The 21,620-nt window shown below is 40.5% G+C and overlaps 1 protein-coding gene across 3 annotated transcripts in view; it reads right to left on the bottom strand.

Moving 5' to 3' along the window:
• Positions 1-21,620, bottom strand: part of macrod2 (mono-ADP ribosylhydrolase 2) — a 394,808-nt gene that overhangs the window by 101,923 nt on the left and 271,265 nt on the right. The gene's annotated exons all lie outside the window — the stretch shown is intronic.

Here is a 21,620-nt window from a genome sequence, read left to right as displayed (position 1 = left end):
AGACAGGCAGGCGGTACAATGAGATTAATGGAAGAGAGTGGTCTAAGAGTGCGGGCAGGTGTGGAGATATGAGGTAGATGAGAGATTTCAACTGTAACTTAAATCAGTCTCATGAAGAAATGAATGTGGGCCAAGAAGTGCTGACTACTACTGTACACAACACAACAATCTTTCCTCTCCACCCATGATGTTGACGTTTTATCAGCGGTTTTGTTGGTCCCTTATTATATTTCCTCAGTGAAGTCACTGCAAAGCACACTCCACCTGTGATTTTTATTTAACAAGATATAATAAAATCCACAGCAGAGCGATTCAAACATCAACAACTGAAAATAAATATTGCATACATCTGCATTAAACTATAGCCACTGTAGGACACCTACTTCTCACCTTTGTATATTTGTCGTTTATCTCTACTGCTTCACTTATTCATTCCCAAGAGGAGCAATTTGCAGTACCATTTGCCCAAAACCCTGCAATGCTAATGCACCGCTGCGCTGTAAACCATACTCCAGCTCTCATATACAATGCAGAAACACAAACACACATTTATGTGCTGTGCACTTTTCTGCTGACTTCCAAAAACAGACACATTAAATCCATTCTGCACGTAAACACCACTATTTACACACACATGAGATGGATTATCGTGGTAACACTGCAGTGTTAAGGAGGCTAACTAAATTCTATGTACTACTGGCCAAATGAACGAGATACCCTATTAGTACTTAATGCCTGTACTTGATGTCCATAACAGTCGTAGTTTGCATATATTGCCTGAGGGAACTGTGGTGAATTCATAGGTACATCTAGAGCTCGCTGCTTAATAATCTGCAGCACATGAATATCCAAATGAGGTCGATTGATCCCGTCTTTTGCCTACAGCCCAAACTTACATGCAGACCTTCTCTTCTATCAATGTTTATAGAGCTTACCCAAGGGCAGAGGCTATGCCACTCATCAAAATTTGTTTCAGCCATTGATAGATGCCTTTAATTTTATGAATTTTGTTAGCTAGATAGCACAGATTTCATTCTGTGTAAAGTTGATGCAAACTGCCAGCGGCGACTCTGCTGTGTCTCAATAGCGACAAGAACATCACAGCAGTTGGCTCTTCAGTGTATTTGACTCAAATGATTCAAATAATGAGAAAACCAAACACAAACTCACAGAGCCATTGCTGCCACATGAGGATCAATAGGAGGAATCAATAATATCCCACACACACAAACAAAGTGCCGAGACACACATGCACAAAACCAAGTATACATGGAGAATCAGAATAAACATCATAAATATTTTCATGAGCAGAATCCTACATGTATTTATGGTTGTCTTTTCCAAAAAGATTATAAAAAGTAACAACCTTGTAATAGTTCCGGCTTTGTAGCACTTTGCAGCAGACATATTTTTCAAGCATGGCTTTATAGCTGAAAATAGTTTCATTATTCTTTACTTGTGTGAGCAAATATATTATGATACATAGGCCGTGTTGTAAGTTTCCCTATTTCACATTCATCTTTTTAAGTATATTAATAAACAGTAAAGAGAAAGGATTTTTTTCAAAGGCCCCATTTGTCCTCAAAAGCAGCTGAATACGTGCTTTAGTTCCAGCATTCATCAAAAGGTGTGGCCACAACATTAATATCGTGAGGTGACAAATGAAAAAAAAGGAAAACATTTCCTGTAGCAGCTCACAACAGTATGAATATAGAACAACAAAGAGATTCATCAAAGAACAACACCCATATGTCAGATTTTCCTCGTGCCAAAACTAAGCCCAACAGTTTGTTTTGCCACACTGACCCTGTCAAGTTGTATTTAGAAACATGCTGTTGCCAGCAGCTGTGCCAAGATTACTTCATTTTAGAGCTGCAAACACAATTAATAGACCTGAAAGTGAAAGATAGCAAATACACGTATCCTCATATAATTATACAAACAGGTAGTCAGAGTTCTAATCTTGTGTGGCTCTGTGTGATCTTATCAACTGACAGTAGCAATAAACACAACTCACATATTCTGTTAACTGAATACTGATAAATTAAGCGAGCGTCACAACCTATGACACCTGCTCTGAAGTGCTATGGCCGCCTTGCCCTTGCTTTAAGTGAAGAGGAACGAGTCTGTGTTTGTGTTCTTATTTACCAGTTTTCAGGTTCCGCCTGTCAAGGTGAATCTTTCTTCTGCAGGGTGATTTAAATCTTTTACCGAAGCTCTGACCTTTCCAGATGACTGTCTGGGTCTGACACAAACCATAGATGATGAAGCGTGGAAAAGCATGACCATTTTTAGGCCTGTGCCAAGCTCTGCCCATGGCACACACAGAGGCACACTGAGACTGAGACACAAAATGCTCAAATATCCAACAACAGAGGATTAAAATGAAAAATAAATAATGTTGGATAAGGACAAATTTGTGTTTGATACCTCAGAAGATACAAACTGCAGAACTGAAATGCAGAGATTAATGTAAGCGTTCTAATTAGCAGCAACTTGGAATTTACATTAGGAGCTCAATACTTTTAGTTACTCTCTAAATAATGCCAGTTTTACAAATAAGCATCAACAGTTTCTTTGACAGAGGGAATCTATTTAAAGCGGGGTAATAATAAGGAGAAAGTAAATAAATTGAATCCTCAGATCAGATGAGCATTATTTCCTGTCAGTGCCTCCAGCCAGTTGCAGCTGCCAAACTGTTCCTGAGCCAGAAGCCTTGTTATATTGTCTCAGCTGAAAGGCCATGATGTCAGTCTCTTCAATTTGAACTTCTGCTCCATCTGCAACCAAACCTTAACGCATCACAGGCTGTGGCTGTGGCAGTAGCATGCCATCAGCATAATCAATTAAAATCTTTTTTATTAGTTCCCTGGCTGATCCATTAAGGAGTATCGATCCGGTGTGAAACTGCATCAGGTAATCACTTAACAGGATGCTGTAAAGACCTGACACCTTTGTGGCACATGCAGATGACACTTACTTTTTTTAAAGGATGGTTATTGCCAAAAGTGAAGAGATGTATATGTCCAATAAAACTGCAAAGCCAGGACAACGTCTTGGTACACACTTGTCCTTTTCATCCAATCAGATGCAATATTTTGCACTATAGTGTCCACAAATTATAAACCTTGCTGATAAATCTAATTGGAAAATATCAATATGCTCGCTTTATTCATATAAATTTCCTTATAGGGTTACTATAATCATTAAAATCTTTACATGTTAAATATGCAACTTTCATAATGTAAGGGTGAGCATGGGGAGGACTAAAGTATTTGTTGAGTGCAGTAGAAGCTGCTTTAATTTCACAGGCAGAGAAGATGAAAGGTGATGGTCAGTCTCACTGGACCTGTTCATTATCAAATCAAGCTGCAGCTCTTTTACAGACAGAAAACAAATGATTGCCAGTGTCCTATAATTTTTTATGACAGCGTGTAAGCCGGGAATACTCCAAGTGAGTGCAGTAAAAGCTACACTGGATTTCAAAACCAGCCCCCGCATGCAATTCTTTAAGCCTAGTAAAGCAGAGCCTATTTTTCTTGTTCTTTCACCATCAACACTGGGCCACCGTAGAAGCTATTTTGATGGTTGTTAGCATACATACGTACCTGTACATCGGCTTACACTGTATAAGGTCTGGTGTTAATTAGGACAGTCAGCGGTATATATGCAGTCATGACCTATGATTCCTAATTTAGGTTATTATTTCTGGCTGCTCGTTAGGAGTGAGTCAGCATGTCTGCTTGCACCCTGGCATGCGGCTGTGCCTGACATGTTGGCTTGTTGCTGATTTTCTTTGCTTAGGGAGTGTTCAGAAATTGGTCACAAGGGAAATTATTCTGTTGCTGGAACTCCTCCCTAATCTATCACATAGTTCTAAAGTGGAGCACCTTTCCTCTCAGCGTCTCTGCACACTTATTCAGCTCACAGTATATTAAATGCGGCAAAAATTGGCCACAGTGTCATTTTTTGGTCTTCCAATACCTTAATTCTCCCTTTTTACTACAGGTATATATCATATCAATTATAATTCATACAGTGTGAATTTACTGTTATATTTACACATGGAATTGGCTATTAATACAATATTTTATTAAAGCTTATTAAAACAATGATTTATTGACTTCAAAGTGTGACTAGAGTTTTGCTAAGACAGTGCTCATAAAACTAAATCACTGTTATTCCACTGAGACCCTGATAGCCCGCAGCTTTCACTCATTTGTTAAGCAGCAGGAAATGACACAGTAAAGATGGCTCAACCTGTGGCAAGATGCGACTGTCCTCCCATTTCTATGCTGCGGCCACTACTGAGTAGCCATGAGCAGGTAAGAGAGCCACCACGGGCACAGTGACTGCCGGATCGTGCCGGGGGAGAACCTGGTCTCGGCTGGCTGAGTAAATAGCACTGGACCCGGGGTGCTTCCCCCGTAGCTTCAAGCCTCCTAGCCTGTTTGCAGATGGAAGCTAGGCTTATAAATCACAGCAGAGAGGGGAGACCTTGTGCAAATGTGACCAGAAGTATGTTATTATTCACCACTGTTACCACAGTGTGGGCTTACATCACAGTATCGGAACATGAATCCAACACAATCCTCTTTGTTGACTGCTGTAATTCTTTAAGCATGTAGGTCATGCCTGGTCTCTCTGTCTGAATCAACTACCTGCTGCTGCTGCTGCTGCTGCTGCTGCTGCTGGGAAGAGCATGTCATGGTTACAGATCAGGATATTCAAATATGACACGTTAACACCCTTTTATTCTGCATAATGCCACACTCCATATTCTAATGTGAGCGCTGATTGTTAGAGTGTCATTATGCTAAATGGAGGATGGAGAAATGCAGAGGGTGAGAAACCTGGAACCTAATGGCCTGAGTCCCACCAACCATTTTTTTTTTATCTGCTGTGATGAAGTGTAACTATTATCACAATAATATCTGAGTGTCTATTAAGGACTCCCACTGGCTGTGTTTACATGCAGGGAGTAATTTACTGGCCATGACGCTCTGGAAAACAGCTTATTTAGTTTAAGATGTTTGCCAACACCTTTGCTACTCTGTGATGGAAAATCCTTGTTGTTATGAATAAACCAGAACAGAACATTCCTATCCTCCTCAAGGGTCTTGTCTGCAATAAAGTATGAAAAAGCGCAGTCGCCACATAAATCCTTCCCCTAAGCAACAGTAGGTGACATCTAATAAAGAGAGAGGGAAATGACAAGGTAGACTATAGAAATTGTGCGCAGTGCTTACCACAATGTTTTGTTGACATCAACAAGTATCTATTGCACTGTGTGAGTGTGAGTCTGTAGCAGCAATAAAAACTAACTGTAGAATAGGTGAGACATCCCCTTCACACAGTAAAACGTTTAATACGGAAAGATGCCAGCCATCTTAACCTGGTCTTTTATGATCACAGTGTGAGGTTTACTGGGTTAATCTAATACAATTATAAAAAGAAAATCCTCCATTTTCAGCGTTAGCAGACAGTTCTTTGTGCATGTAAAGACACTTCACAATGTACTGGCGATGTGCAAGACTTGATAAATACATTTTTTTTCAAGATAAAGTGGTGGTGTGCAGTGTTTGCTGAATCTGTCATCCCTGTCTCAAACTATACTACAGTCTAATGTTGAAAAAACACAGGTTATGTGGTCAAGCACAGTAAGACTGTGCTGTGTCTATAAATGGCTCAAAAAGGTTCACAAGAGAGTCTTTAAGCACTTGCCACTTCTACAACCCTGTGGTCTGGCTGACTTATCCAAAGCCCACAAGGACATACATTGAGAATGGACCAGAAGCAGAACTACTATATGACTTTAGACGGACAGAGTAAACCATCTTTGGGCAAAATGAAGCTCAGGATGCCCGATGATTGCACTCAGTGCCACAGTACTGATCCCATGTGTGCATGCGCGGGATGCAGTGTTGCAGAGGAGAAAAGAAAGGCTGCAGCATGTCCGTCGGCCAAACATATGACAGGGGTGAGATGAATGGGCAGAAAAAAAGGTGTAAATGCTGCAGCCTGTGGATAGGGCAGAGCAGTGGAGCAAATACAAGCAGATACTGAACTGATGGCTGCTTGATTCATTGGTCCATGACCAGCAGTATGGTTGATCAAGCACAGTTGAGCCTGAAGCCCAAGGCTGAACTGTGTGTAGCTACAATAAGAAGTCTTTGTGAGTAAAACACAGTCATTTCATGGGGAACTAGACCTCTACTTTGAACACTGTAAAGCTACAAAATGCTAATGTGAAGCGCTTTCTACTCTTGAAGGATATACAGTATTATACATTGAATGCATAAATACACTCAACTTGTGGATGAAATCATTTTCTTTAATTATCCATATCAATGGCAGTTCCTGCAGAGATCCACTGCTGACACTGATTCCCTCAGTGTTAAAGAGGGAGCATTAGACTGGTGTGGAAATGATAGTGCTCTGAACTGAGGGCACATACAACCAGACGTCTGCTCATATTTATGTATGAGAGCTCCTCCTCGGTATCAGTTGAAATTATATCACTGACCACTGAGAAACACAGAGGGAGAGACAAAAGAGAGAAATCCACAGTGGTGAGACAAACCGACTGACCGCTTCATGACCCGCACATGACTGACAGAATTCAAATGAGTAGGCGAGGAACATGTCAGGTAAACTCAATAACAATATGTATTCCTGCTACTCACCCACCACACTGTGCAGTCTGCAGGCAGATTTCTAGTCAGATATTTTCTGTTTTTTAAAGTAGAGTTTATTGATTAGATTAGCATGCTTGCGGTAGGTGAAATCAAGACTGGTCTGCAGGTCTGATCTGAAAGGCTGCGGAGTGCAGAGACCTCAGACTGACAGCTTGGATAATAGACCTGCGGTTTTGTTGTCTGATCAGAAAATCATTGCAAAAGTACATCCCCAAATAGTGGCCAGGAGAAGAACATGGACTTTATTTGACACCGGCTGTTATTAGACTTGGACTTTTATGTCTAATGTCTATTCATTCATCCTTTTTGTCAAAGGCCTTTTCTGTTCTGTTTCCTGTAGAAATGTCCTTTTAACAACATACACTTACCAACCATGAACAAAACTTCCCTTTAAAAAATATGGACACACATTTTTTTTATTTCTGAAACATTACTGAACAAAATATTATTCTGAAATCACCAGATGAGCCATCCTAGTATAGGTCATTTCTTTCTTTCTTTTTTTCTTATGTTACTGACCAAATTGTTCCAACAGGCCACAGCTTCAACTATTATTTGAACACCCGGTTTTATTTGATAATTTTCAGTACCTAACATCCGCTTCCTTTAAGGCCTTGAACTTTACATTGATTAAGATCCTCATCCTGACATGATTATAATGGTCTTATGAATTTTTTATTGCATTTATCACAAGAGCCATGACATTATAAACGGTAGGAGGCATTTTGATTGAATCCCAGGATGGCAGCAGCAAATAAAGAAAAAATGTATCAGAGCAAAAATATTTGAATATTAGAACCTCAACACTCAGCGGTGTAGGAGACATCATTCAATAAGCCTCAGGGCTTCTAAAGCCTACGATTATTCCAATGAGTGCTTAAGAAATGTAGAGCACCTGTGCATAGTGTGTAACACCACAAGTCATTTGCATTTTGGAGGCCTGAATTACAGGTGGGCCTAAAGAAAATGATCAAAGCAGGAACAGGAGGATTCTGTCTGAATCCATCAAGCTGTTGTTTCATAAGGTAACTCAAAGTGAGAAAACGTCTGAAATGCTGAAGATAAAATGCGGCAAAAGAGACAAGACAAGCCAAATATCCCTCTATGGAAGGTGAAACCAGGCCATGTATGGATTCTTAAACATCCCTTTGCCATGTCAGAGTCTCTGTGGAGATTAGCAGCATATGAAGCTGGGAGGTTAGAATTATCAGTAATCCTAAAATATAGCTCACATGATTAGTAGCACAAGAGCAGAAGATTCCCATGTGGTTGATCTAAATGAAAGTAAAATAATAATTATGGAGCATTTTTCATGAGACATTACTTTAATTTCCATTCATAAATTAACTTCAATGGCACATTTAATCAGAGAAAGGAAAAAAGGGGTTTTGGTTTTGCAATGTGAAAGCCAGCCTATGGTACCCTTCCCACGTAAGGCCACTAATTAAACATTTTTTTCTTTTCAAGGCGTCCTTCAGCATTTCAAAAGCACCATATCAAAAGGGACTTCAAAGTCAAAACCCCACTCTGAATTTTGACATGACAGAAAGAGCATACATATGAGGACAAGTGTCTTGCTGCATGGCCTCTGTCTCTGTGGAAGAACCAGTGCAAGACAAAAGTCTTGTCTGCTGCATATTGCATGTAAGGGCTACCACTGAAATAATTTAAAAAAAAGCCTAGCCATACTAAGGCTGAGCAGCCTGACCATTTAAACGGAGCTACTAAGCAACCACCAGTGCCATGTAAAGAGAGCTCAGATGATTGATGATTTTAATCGACCTTTATTTTGTTGCCCTGCATTATGTATAGCATTAGAGGTTTATTGATGAGTGTGGTTAAAGGTATGCTAATGTATTGCTAGTATTGTAGAGGGGTGAGAGCTATTGTTACTGCGGAGTCGATGTACAGTATAAAGGTAAAACAGAAAAAGGGCATTAGCATGTAGTCAGCAGGGCGGGAGGAATTAATATGGTTGATGTGAAAGTTCAGATTATTCTTAGCTGGAGTCCCATGATCATCCAGAACAGTGGAGAGGAGTCACTGAAGGGTATTCCTCACTAGCATCAGGACTTTGGATTTGTACAATGAAACCTCAGTAGACATGAACTCCATCCGTCATCCTCACTCTTACTGCTGTACAGAGCCTTTTAAAGCCGACTGATTGAGCTATGGTGACAATGTTGTATTTCATTAACAAAACAAATGCAGTAATTAAATATGTTTCTTTCCATAAGATTTACTCTCAGTAAATATACACATTTGCTAAACTTACATTATACAGAGACTCCATAAGTTATTCTTTTTTTGGACTATTCAATGTATAAAATGGAAAAGCCAAGTAAAATATTACCCAGATGAGTGTAGATGGGAGATCTGCATAGACTCAAAAGGGATGATAAAATAGGCCATAACCACATTTCCCAAAGCAACACATACAAAATAAAAACTAACATTCGTTAAGAGACCGAACCTCATTAACTGCAAATCGAACTGAGAGCTCTGCACTCTTGCAGCAGTGACCTCTTGGAAGCTTGGTAAGTACATAATTATTATTGAATCATAGGGACACATTTTCCAATTAGAAGAATGAATGTTTGTGTTTTTCCTGTATACTGTAAGTCAAAACATACAGTATGGTGTTGGGTAAGTCTGTTTCTTCTGATTTCTTCATCGACCTTGTGCTTTAGGAATAATTACTCCTCCACTTGAAGCCTGGGATGTTTTTGTCAACTGGGAATTTAATGGACTTAATGAACTCTCTTTGTTAACGGAAGCTCAGGGTGCTCTGTGATTGCCTTCATCGCACTCAGTTCCGCAACACTGATGATAACTCATCCCATTTGCACAACTCCAGTGATACATAGCTTGTGTGAACTCCTGCGATGCACTGTTGTGGAGGAAGGCTGCTACATGTTTGTGAGCCAAGGTAGACTGGGGTGAGATAAATGGGCAGGAGAGAAAAAAAGGCTGAAGCTTTTGGCAGACGGATATACTGAAACCCTGAAAACTGGAAGAATTTCTTTTTCTTCTTTTTTTTTTTTTACCTCTTTTGGAGGCTGGCTATTTCCCTCCGCTGTCTGTGTTTGTGCTAGGGTAGGCTAAACATGTGACTGATCTATCTGTGCACTGAATGTGAAGGAATGAAATTGATATTGATCTTTCTTTGTAATGCTTGGTAAATTGGCAATAATCCCAAAATGTTCAAGCATGCCTTTGAAGATTGAATAAATCATATAATAGATTACAATGTATTAAAATATATTGGGGCTTGGATTGCAAAGTACAGCACAAAAAGAGCAGTAATACTTCCATATTAATAAAATCTATGTCAAACTACAACAATTCATAAAATCAGTTATATAAACAGTTAAAATTCATGTGACCCATTTGTTAAACAGCAGGTATATTCCAGTATCACACAGCACATGCATATGCAGTTAAGGAATCCACGTGTAGAGCACTGCTTCAGAGTATGAAAGTGTGTTTATCCAGGCAGTCCGTGGGCAGCCTCGGCACCAGCAGTGCACTCTCACTTTAAAGCTCTGCCCAACATGAAGCCATAAATCTGAGCTTGCCCAGAGGTAAGAGCAACCAACACTAATTAACAGTAGCGGGATGAGAGGTCAAGGCCTGTGTCGTATTAGCGTGAGAAAACACTATTTTTCAATTTACAGTCCATACTGGTCTGGTGGGCTTTAAGTAATACAGACTTACTGTAAGCTTGCAGCACACCGTGGACAAATACATTCAAAGCACACACAATAATGCATGTGTTCATCCTCGGTTTATTACAGCTATGAACATGCAGGCTTTCAAATTAGACAACTACATTGTCTTTATACAACTGACTCTATAGCTATGATGGCTGCCTCAGGGAACGGCCATAAAAGCAAGACCACTGATCCAAAGTGAAGCTCAATTTGGGCACAGTGCGCAGAATCGGTTTTCCATGAATATGTCCAGCCCTTAGAAGGACTTTGGTCCAAGGACATAGTAAGCTCTGAGGAGGTCAGCTCTCCCTCTGTGCAAACCTTTGGGCCATTCTCTCATACTTTGATCTGGGCTCTGATGATGGTGTGGCAGGCAGACTCAGGAGTGGGAGGATTAGGGACAGGAGGGACGTGGAGAGTGACAGCTTCCTTTGTATTCATTTTATCCGCATAACAGCAGACAGCATGCAAACCAATGGCTTCTCTAAGGTGTTCTTTTTTTGGCTGTAAAATCCTCAACACTTAAAAAGAGAGATCAAAGGGGAAGCAGGCTCATTGATAACTGTATAATGGCTCACTTTGAGAGAACAGGCATTTTGCTGAGATGGTGGCGTGGTTCAAACTGCAAGCTATTAGTCATGCTGTCGGCTCATTTCCATATGTGTTTTATTGTCTCATGGGCAAAGGCTACTGCACCTACTCGCATTTATTGCACTCACGGTACATCTAATGATATTCACACCTACGGCAAAAACAAAAGGGCCTTGCATCTCTTTGTCTCCATATGAAAGGCTCTTGAAAGGTGACAGTGTGAATGCACATTTCAGTTTTGTGCGTTGTTCTTTGATGAGCTTTTAGCTTTGCTTGTCTTGAACCATATGAAGCTACATAAAAGCACAGCTGTCTCAGAAATCATTATCATGACAGACTTAATGTAAATTCAGTAATGCAGACATCAAACACTTTGTTTAAAAAAACATGCACATTTGGGTGCATTTAGGCTAAATAATCTCCTCAGCAACTCTGAACTTGATGATTAAGATAATCAAGAAAATTAAATATAATTTACCTGAAATTTCTGCTTAGCATCATTGTGCTATATGGTAGTGGTTACCCAGCTGTAAGCCCATGGGCTATGCCGTTAGTAAATGTTAGCTTTAGCAGTTACACATAATTGTATTGCCACTGTGTGCTCTGAGTGTCAGACAAATATGAAATTGATGATGTCCTATAGAAATAGATCACCACAGAGGATTATTCAGATTTTAACATGAAATGACCACCTGATGCCACAGGAGTACTGGTTTTGTCGAAGCTAAAGTATATGGGATTCCACTGTTACTGTTTAATTTAATTAGTAGATGTCAAATGAACATTTCAGTCTCTGGGATACAATATCATTAAGGTGGCAGCCCTGTCTGCTCCCCACCTGCTCTTAATCCACCCTGTTTGAAAATCAAGTGGACGCAGACTCCCAATAGTCACCGGATGTAAACACTGCATGAAGGTAATTACGATGGGATAAGCTTCAGCAAGCATGCCCTAGGAGACCTAATCTCATCCCCTGTCCCCACATTTTCTCTGATCTGAAAATCTACACACACTGAGCCCGGTAGCAGCCTCTTCTTGCCAAGCTCAAGGGGAGAGTCCATAATATATCTGCCTTGTCACGTTGGAAAGTTCCTTTATTCATGGCAGGTACAGGGATATGGGGGATCAACAGATGTGAAAGTGTTGGTAGGAGTGCTCCCTAAGGCTTGTTGCCATCTTCAAGCAGTCCTGTCACTTTTACACCACAGTGCAGGATATGGATATAAAGCATGAGGCTGTAAAAGCAGTGTTTTGAAACATTGGGGCGTTAGTGGATTTATTGAGTGTAAAAGCCCTGTGAAGGATTGCCTGTTCAAAGTATCCACCTTTAAATCCCAAAGGAGATTTATTTCACAAAGCATCCAGGTCTAATCAAAATCTCCCTTCAGACAGCTGGATACAAGTTAGACTCCTTTGTACAAAGATGTTGGTAGAGAGAAAACATACTGACACACTGAGAAATGTTCAGCATTCAGAAAATACAGATACACTGTATGAAGGAGTAAGGGTCTAGTGTGTGAGTGCATGAAGCTGTGGTCATCATTAAGGTGCTTAATAGACCATGTCGCCTGTAGGACCTGACAGAAAAACTGTGCAGAGCGGAGGGTCCAGGGAGAGGGTCACCTTCATGTAGAGACAGCTCTGTCACATTGGGGCCTTGCAGGGAGCCATCCTGCCACCCTGGCCTCGCCCAGACTATACATGTCTATGTTCAGCCAAGCAGAACAACAAATCCCCCACCTCCTCCAGACTTCAACAAAAACAAAAACAAACAGGGTCTAAGAGAGTTTCAGCACAATGTGCAGTGGGAGACATGCAGGTAGCTCCACAATTATTATTATCAAAAATATGACTCAAACCGATGCTGAACACAATTATGCTTCTTGATTTAAGTACCTATGTACTTCAAAGAAGAACATAAACTGTCATTAGAAACTAGGAAACTGGGAAATATTACTAAAACATGTAGAGTCTGACTTTTTCTAGCTTTTACTTTTACTTTTACTCTAACGCATTTTATTTATGCAACACAAGGCAGAGACAACAAAAAGAGTATTGCAGTGCTTGCATGCTACTAAGATTTTTGTTAAATGAAGTCAAATCCCCTGAGCCGTGTTGCAAAGTGGCTCTGTCTCAGCCTGAGCACAGGTGCAACTCTAAATGAGGAGGAATGAGAAAGGACCCAAAGCCCACCAACATCCCAAACAAGAAGGACGTGACATGCCACTCAAGGTCATGGTGAATTGCAGCTGTGGTGGCTCTGCAGATTGATTGAAAGTTTAGGGAGCAGCTGGCTGAGAGGAAACAGGAAGGTGACTGAGAGAATCACCGGGTGGCAAAGGTGAAAAATGACACCGTGCATCCAGGTCTCTCTATATTCCATGTGGACTAAATGTCTCTGTCATGTGCTGTTTGCCACTGGAATGACATCTGATTTCCAAGCTAATAACTAACTGTAGAGTCTATCAGTTGGTCCAAAGCTGGAGTTGTTGCTGTGGTTTGATTTGAACTATATGGATAACATTTTCACAAATGGCCAGAGGATAATATAGCTAATTACGGCTTTCTAAATGTGGAGTTCATCATGAATATTGATAAAGCATTAATTAGTTACTAAAACTGGAAAACCATTTTCTCTGCACCAAATACATCACATGTTTTTGGAGCAAAAATGTACTGCATCATTTCATTCACTTCATCATTTATCGGAAAAAGGAGTCATGTTTTACTACAATAATTAATGAAACCAAACAATTCTGTCATTCAGAAAATGAGGAGGGAACAGTGGAGCAGGATAGGGTCTGTTTTTCTATAACACCTTCTTATTAATTATGTAATAACAGCGCAGACAACTCAGGCCTTCTTTTTATTTATTTAATGTGGATCATATTGAGTCTTGGGTAAGAGACCATCATGTAGGTCATCATCACTATGCCGACGGAGGTCTATGCCAAACACATACACATTTCCTTGTGACTCAGTACTCCTAGAGAACTGGGCTCAGGTTGGGAGGTGTTGAGTCCTCACGTTAGGAATCTGGATCCATGATGGTCTTGATTAAGTCAAAGCAATCTGATGTGAACACTTATCTAAAATCCCATCTCTCCAATTTCATAATAGACCGTCTTCACTGCATCACCCAATGGGAAATTCTGTAGCGTGCTTGGTCTTTTAATTGCTCAGTGACTTTGCTGTGCTGAGTCCAGATAAAAAAGAAAACTTCCTGTAAGGGAATTTATCAGTTGAAGTGCTTTCTCAATATCCAAATTGATTGGTGGCCTCTGGCGTTGCTCCAGAGAGTTTGATGCTCTCCTGATCAAAAAGTGCATTCCACCCACTATGTTTACCTCTGCGCTACAAGTACTGTGTGCACACACACACACCAAAACACACATTAAACACTTGCTTCCCACTAGACAGATCTAAAAATGATTGTATATACATTTGTTTTGTTCCATGTTCTCTCTCACACTCTCCCGCTCCCCTTTCAGGGGACTAAGACCTTAATGATGAAGAGCCCCAGATTTTATTTCATGCATATTGTCATTACCAGGGGTTTATGGATGTGACATTAGATATTAAGCTGGGTGAGATTTGGAGGTTATCTGGCATTCCAAGCTGCGAGTGAAAAGTCAAACCATGAAACAGGATTCACCCCTGTGTTCGCTCTGGCAGGCACTTCATTCAGCATGTGGCATGGTGACTAAATCTTTGGGCTTTCTAGTTTCATCTGTACGTGAAAGGAATAAGGTACTGTAGGCACAGGTACAGTAATAGCTGATTTAAATTTAAATCTGTTCTATGGTCCTGACAGTTGCGGTATCATTCATAAAAGGCGAGTGTGACATTTACGATATTAAGGTCACTGCTTGACAATGAAAGAAATGTTTAATCTGCTAAATTACCCCATGAAATGATTACTTCAGTAGGCCTACTTCATAATGATTTATTGCTAACATGGTGTATAATTTTTAATTAACTTGGAACAGGAGAAAATGTGGAAGGTGGGGGTGTAACTTAAGGACTAGTTTCACATTCAAAATCAGATGGCCAATATTCAGCTGCTAAATACTTTCTCTATCGCACATTACCTCACAGAATACAACAACAAAATACACGCCCACAGAGAAATAACCTGTTTCTTGCACACTGCATATCATTCAAGTAAATGTTATGTGTACGGTCAACAACAAGGCCATTTGTATTTCCAGAATACTAATATAACCAGTCTGAAATAATCTCAGTCTGAACACAAATGTCACTGCCAGTGCACGAGATAAAACATTTGCTGGGCCAAAAAGAAGTATCTTACTCCTCTGTGGCAATCTCCAGCATCAAAGCACGGCAATCCTGCAGTGTTAGAGCTAATATATTTCTCTCATAAACCTGTGCAAGGTGCTGCATTGCCTCCTGAATTGCTGAGTAGGCCTAGATTGAGCCAGTTTGAAATTGTGAGTCAATCAGCTCAGGCCAGGCACAGTGCATCAGCCCTCGTTTGCTGTGACCTTGGGAGATAATAATGTCACTAAACTGGGTGTATGTGTGGGGTAATAGCACCATGATTAAAGAATTATGTAGGAGAGCATAAACACTGGCGTGTCTGCCAATGCACACAATCATTCACCTAAGCCTGCGGGAACACTGCTGCGGTTTTGATAACAAAATGATGAGGGGGGCAAGGCTTGTAACTTGTGTACATTTGTGTATACACTTTAAGTCTTAAGAACTTTGTACTGAGTCTCATAGCTGTCCTGATGTTCTCATATTTATGCATGAATATGGACTGGTGAATTGGTCAACAAAGCATGAACTGTTCCCAGTGTTCTCAGTTTGTTGTCGTCAAACCAAACAATGTTGATCATAAAAATGTGCCAAGCAGATGGGGACTATCATAAATATTAATTTCTGAATTTATACATATCCTGGATGTAGACATGCAGTTGTGCACTTCTGAACCACACAAAGAAACACAAACATTCCCAAGGCTCCCAATACCTGTCAGCTCTCTTCCTTATGCATTCTCTTTGATAAAACACACGGGAACCAATGCATTAACAAAACACAGTAGAGAGTTGTGCTCAGAAGGTTTAAAGGGTAGGCAAAGACCGACTATGAAAAATCTGAGGAAAACTTGCAGTGAAGAACTTGAAAATCTCAGCAAAGAGATGAGAACTAGCTGTTTGGCATTTGTGCACAACAAGAAATATGTTACAAAAAAGGGAGGTTTAAATAAAAATGTAGTCAAAATGAGTTTAAGTATAATAGAATGCCAACTTCAACATTAAGTTTACGAGGATGGAAACTCATTTATTGAGATATGATTGAACAAAGCATTACCTCACCTGCTTTCAAAGAGAACAGAGAGAAGACTTTGTTCCTTCAGTTTTCCCATTCAATTATTCTGTCATTGCTCAACACAACAACAAAATATGATAGTCCTTAAAAAAATAACACAAACCTGTTTTCTTTTGTTATGCCACCATTCAGTAATAAATATGGAGAAAATTCACATTTAACTTAAGTATTTAATTTAACCAAAACTTTTTTTTTTTTTACATGACATAACCATATAGTCTATAGACATAACCTAGCAGTCAACTTGATTCAGTCAACCATGACCATTCCAAGGATGACAGTTATTTACAGTGCTAGGATCATGAAGTACACTCCTATGGATCCTGTCTGAGAACAACAGATCTATATGGCTGATGGAGGATTAAGAGAAAAATATCACAGTGAACCAAAGATTTCACACTCTGCATCAGTCTGTGACACAATTTCTTTAATTGTGTAAATGCAATAACTTGTTTTCTTTGGAAGCAGGTATTGGTTAATATTTATGTATAGGGGACTATTAAGGCCTGTCTTGTGTTTTTTTTGTGACCCTCACCCCACCAACACCACCAACAAAACATGAGGACAAAAAACATTACAGTAGCAGGGTTAGCACACACCCTTTAGCAGCTTGACAGAATATTAATTTGCATGTCTAAATGTGTTAATGTGTAATATACTCCGCTGTATCTTCATTTTTAGTGCCATGCTGGTAATTGCCATAATTGCTACTCATCCAGTTTAAAAGCTAAAATAACAAAACAAATTATTATTTTGGTGACATTTATTTTAATCTGAGGTGGCACCTGATTTCTTCCCTTGAAAATATTTCATGTGTACAACCACAGCCAGATAGAGTGTCCCCTGTGTAGGAGACTACGACAGAGAGACCTTGTACTCCAACTAAACACATCTGTAGGAGCGGGGACTATGATTGAAAGATAACTGGGTGCAAGTGTGTTGAAATGGAACCTTTTGATAGACTAGAAAATTCCAGTTTCATGGACACAAGCCTGACAAGGTCAACACGGGGTCCGACACCTGGCTTCACAAAGCCACAAATAAAAGACATACAGGCCAAGGTCCAAGATTCAACACTGGACTGAATCTGGGTTTCACATCTATAGTTGAGATACGAACCTGATTATTGCAAATACATGTATATCATAAGTTCACAATAACTGCATGTTTTCTCATGTTTTTTCTTCTTAATATACTCATCCTCATGTTAATTGTCCCGCTTTGTAAATTCAATCAAGGGCTTTGAGAGGAACTCGGAGATTCATCATCGTCATTACCTTCCTTTCAATAATAATTAAAACATCCATTTGTGAGTGTTAAATTGAAAATGTTGCCCGGCGTGTCACAGTTGCAGTACTGTGCCACCCAGATTTGTGGACCAGTTGGGGGTAAAAGGTGACTGGATAATTTGTACATGACTACATACAAAGGGTTTCTTTGGTTATTAATTTATACATACTGTCTGGATGGCCCCATTCTTTGGCATGCACTCAAAGGGATCACAAGAATGACCAAACACACCAGAGCAGCATGAGTTGTTACACTGGAGACAGTGCTGCATTAGTAATGAGATGACTGAGAGTGTGACAGCTCTGTCTGGCTTCACTGACACACACACACACACACACACACACACACACACACACACACATACACACAAACACACGCCTACATATACACACACACACACACACGGTGCAGGCGCTGTTGACTGGGTTGAATCTGCATGGTAATTAACCATAATGATGTAAACAAGAAATCATTCCACCGATGTCCGCTGCTGACGAACAGCAATCTGTTACAGTATCAGTGAGATTGCTGAGATTTTACCCAGCTGAAGAGCAGCGGTCCAGCTATGAGAGACGCCTGCTCTGCATGGAATGTATTTCACATCCTTCTTTCCTGCTCAGCTCCTTAGATCAAAGCAGAAGCATTTATCAGGTGCTGGGGGAAATGTATGATGACAGTGTAGTGTTTCAGACTCTAGCACAACTCTACAAAGATGGGAGCCTACTGGTGGAAAAACAGGCTTTCAGGTGTACAACAAGGACAAGGTTATTTTTGTTGATGTTTTGTACATAAAGTATTGGTTTGGCTGAGGCGGCTTCAAAGCAAACGAGACACCGGCGTCCGTGTACCGTCTCTAGTCGAGGTTTTCTCTTGTCTGAAACAATGTGATTCAAAGGTAGCCTCCCTCAGGCAAAGGACTTGGGACTTCCTTTGAAAATCAGCATTGTTGCAAATGACTCATCCCAACACCGCATTTATCTAAATGAGATGTTGTTAATCAGAACTAATTGTCACAAACCTTGGGTAGATACCCAAGCTTTTCTCCTGTTCGCTCTGTTAGTCAATCCAGAGGTTTGAAGAAAGCCACTTTCTCTCTCCTGTTGTGAAGCAGTCACAAGGATAGACAGTAACGCCTTTTGTTCTTCTGTATTGCCCACATTCTTCAGGTATGCTTAAATAATGCATGTTTATTATGGTGCTCTTGTCTCATGGCGGATGGCAGGAAAGACGTCTGTTTAATCAACAACTTCCTCTGACAGTCCCTCAGTTGGGTGTGAGCTGTCGCTTCTATTCTCAGACGGTACCGCAGAGGGATACGAGCCTCATAGAAATTCAGCAGGCCGTTTCCAGGAGCTCCGCACAGCCAGGTACGGCAGCAGAGAGAAAGACGAAGTGAAAGCAGCCTGAGTGTTGAGCTTGAGTCTTATACTGCTTGACTGTGCTTTAGTACTTAAATTATTTGAAGAGCCTTTATTATTGTCAGAGCACATTAATCTAGAACGAAACTGCCGCCATTTCCCTCACAGAACATCTAGGTGGAGTAGCCTAGATAGGGTTTAGTCTTTCTGATGATTGCTATAGGCTTCCTGGGCTTGTAATCAAGACGTCTGCATGCTCACATCAACCCACTCCACATGGACACTCTGGAGATTACCGCTTCAATCCCCATCAACTGTGATTAGCCCTCTTGAGGTGTGTAGAAATGTCACATTTTACATATCCTAATATTTCACCTTGCATGACGTTCTGCAGTCTTCCCTGGAGTGAGGGGAATGTCAAGGGAAGATGATGCGACAGGGCCCAGAGCTTAAGCTCCTCCTCCTGCCATGATTGCCTCCCTCTGAATCGGGGCATTGGGGTAATTGGGGTTCCAATGGTCATTAACTTGGACTAGGTGGCAGACCACCACAAGCACTATCAGTGTAATTGGATCTAATTGGCCTAGTGTTGCCAATGATTTGGATCAGACAAATAGCATTGACTAATTTAAATGGCGGCGTGACCTTTTTAAAGCTTCAGTCTAATTAACCTTTGTCGATGCACGCAGGTACTGTATGTGGAAGTGGGTTACAAGCAACCACTGGGCACAGACAGGGCCCAGTTATAATCACATATTGTAGATAATTACTGATTGGGGAATGATATCCAATGAAATCCTTGTCTGGGTCTTCAGTAAATCTCCAGCTGGATTAACACTGCGATAGACATTACCAGAAGGAGCAATTATGTCCAGGTAGAACAGAGAAACAGTCTCAACTGAAAGAGCTAAATTTCAAATTCATAAATAAACTATTTCTGCTAGGAGAGAGAAGAGCATTAAAAATGTATTGGCAATATGCTCACTTCTAGATGCGAGACAAAAGATGGGCTGAAGAAAAACACATTCACCTGACATTAGAGGCATATAGCTTTTTTGTATTATCTCTTCCTGTCACAGCATTTAGCCATAGTACCCTTCTGACATATGAGGCTTTATCTTTATAAAGCACAGGTGCATGCAGCGGAGTACAGCAGCCAGAGCAAAATAGCAGGAGAGGCAGACGGTTCAAAAGTGCTTTTTGGTTGAATCCTCAAAAATAAAATCCAGTAAAATTTCCTCTTTTTTTCTCCTTTACTTGACTACATAATTGCAGCTGACCTGCAGTTAACCTGCAAATGAAGTTAACCAAATATTGGCATAAAGAAAATGGTCTTGGATCCTATTATAGAGGAATTCAAAGTACAAGAACTAAATGAAATACTGTGTGATATAGAGACAAAAGACCAACTGCGTTCTGTAAGCAGATCCACGGGGAGCCTCTCAGTTTTCTATCCCAATTAATGGCACAGTTTATTTTGCTATGATCATAAGCCAAGTACACGCACAATCAGGCCTCTATACTTCTCTCAGCCATTATATAATTAAATCTGGAGTCGCTTGCACTTGCGGACAATAATTTATGAGAAAGGGGAGAGAAGTGGATGGAGGAAAAGTTTGCACACGATCTGTTTGTACATAAATGAGAATTAATTAATCACTTGGGGAGTCTGCACACCGAAATGGAATAGGATGGAGTACAAAGTAGTTAAATTTGATATGGTAGTATTTGGATACATAAATAATGACAAAGACCCCCCAGTGCATTTAAATACAGCAGTAAAAACACATTTTCAAATATCACCAATGACCTACATTAATAAAGGTGGAACAGTTAAAGTTATTTATAGTGTAACTTGTATTGTTCCTGAGGACAGAGGAGGTGCCTTTAAACTGATCGGCCAAAACATAATGTAAGACGAGATTAAAGTCAATTTGCCACCCAAAGCTCAGTGTGTTGCCTCTCTCAAAGACACCTTCGGGCAAGGCGCTTATCCCTTTGTTCTTTGCTTGCTGTCCTTGTCATGTCAAACAGATCATCTCGTAGGGGCTATGCTATGCTTTTTGGGAACACTGTCGGGCAAAAGGAATGGAAGCTAATGCTCCTAGCAGCCTTGGAAAGAGCCCATAGAGAAGGGTGGCTAATCCTATCATTCTACACCATTCATCTCCAATCCACTTGGCTTTCAGCATTTTTCTCAACGGGCAATTTGTGGCTTCCCTGCTGGATCTCCTCGAAGCCAGTGTGTTATGACTACAAAACACTTCCAGGGCTGCATGGGACTAGGAGAGGAGGCCACTAAATGCAGTCTGAGACCCTGTCACTGTCCACACTGACAGCTGCCAGCCCACTGCTTGCTGCCAGAAATAGCTTAATGACAGATACTTTCGGAAAGCATCAAATTGTGGCCTGTCAGCGTCAAATTAGGAACAAAAGGGAGGCTCAGTTGGCCATAAGATCATTAGTCAACAACTAAGCTATCTTGATGCCACATCACCCCTTGAGACTGAAATGCTTGTTATTTTGTCTTGACAGAACACTCCCCAAACACTCAAAAGAAAGGCTAAATTAAATGAAACAATAATGATGTTTTGGGTAAACATGGCTATTCTTTT

This window comes from Trachurus japonicus, chromosome 15 (assembly GCF_045865225.1).
Source record: "Trachurus japonicus isolate A0001 chromosome 15, Traja_1.0".
Lineage (NCBI taxonomy): Eukaryota > Metazoa > Chordata > Actinopteri > Carangiformes > Carangidae > Trachurus > Trachurus japonicus.
This window is presented reverse-complemented; position numbering and strand designations above follow the sequence as displayed.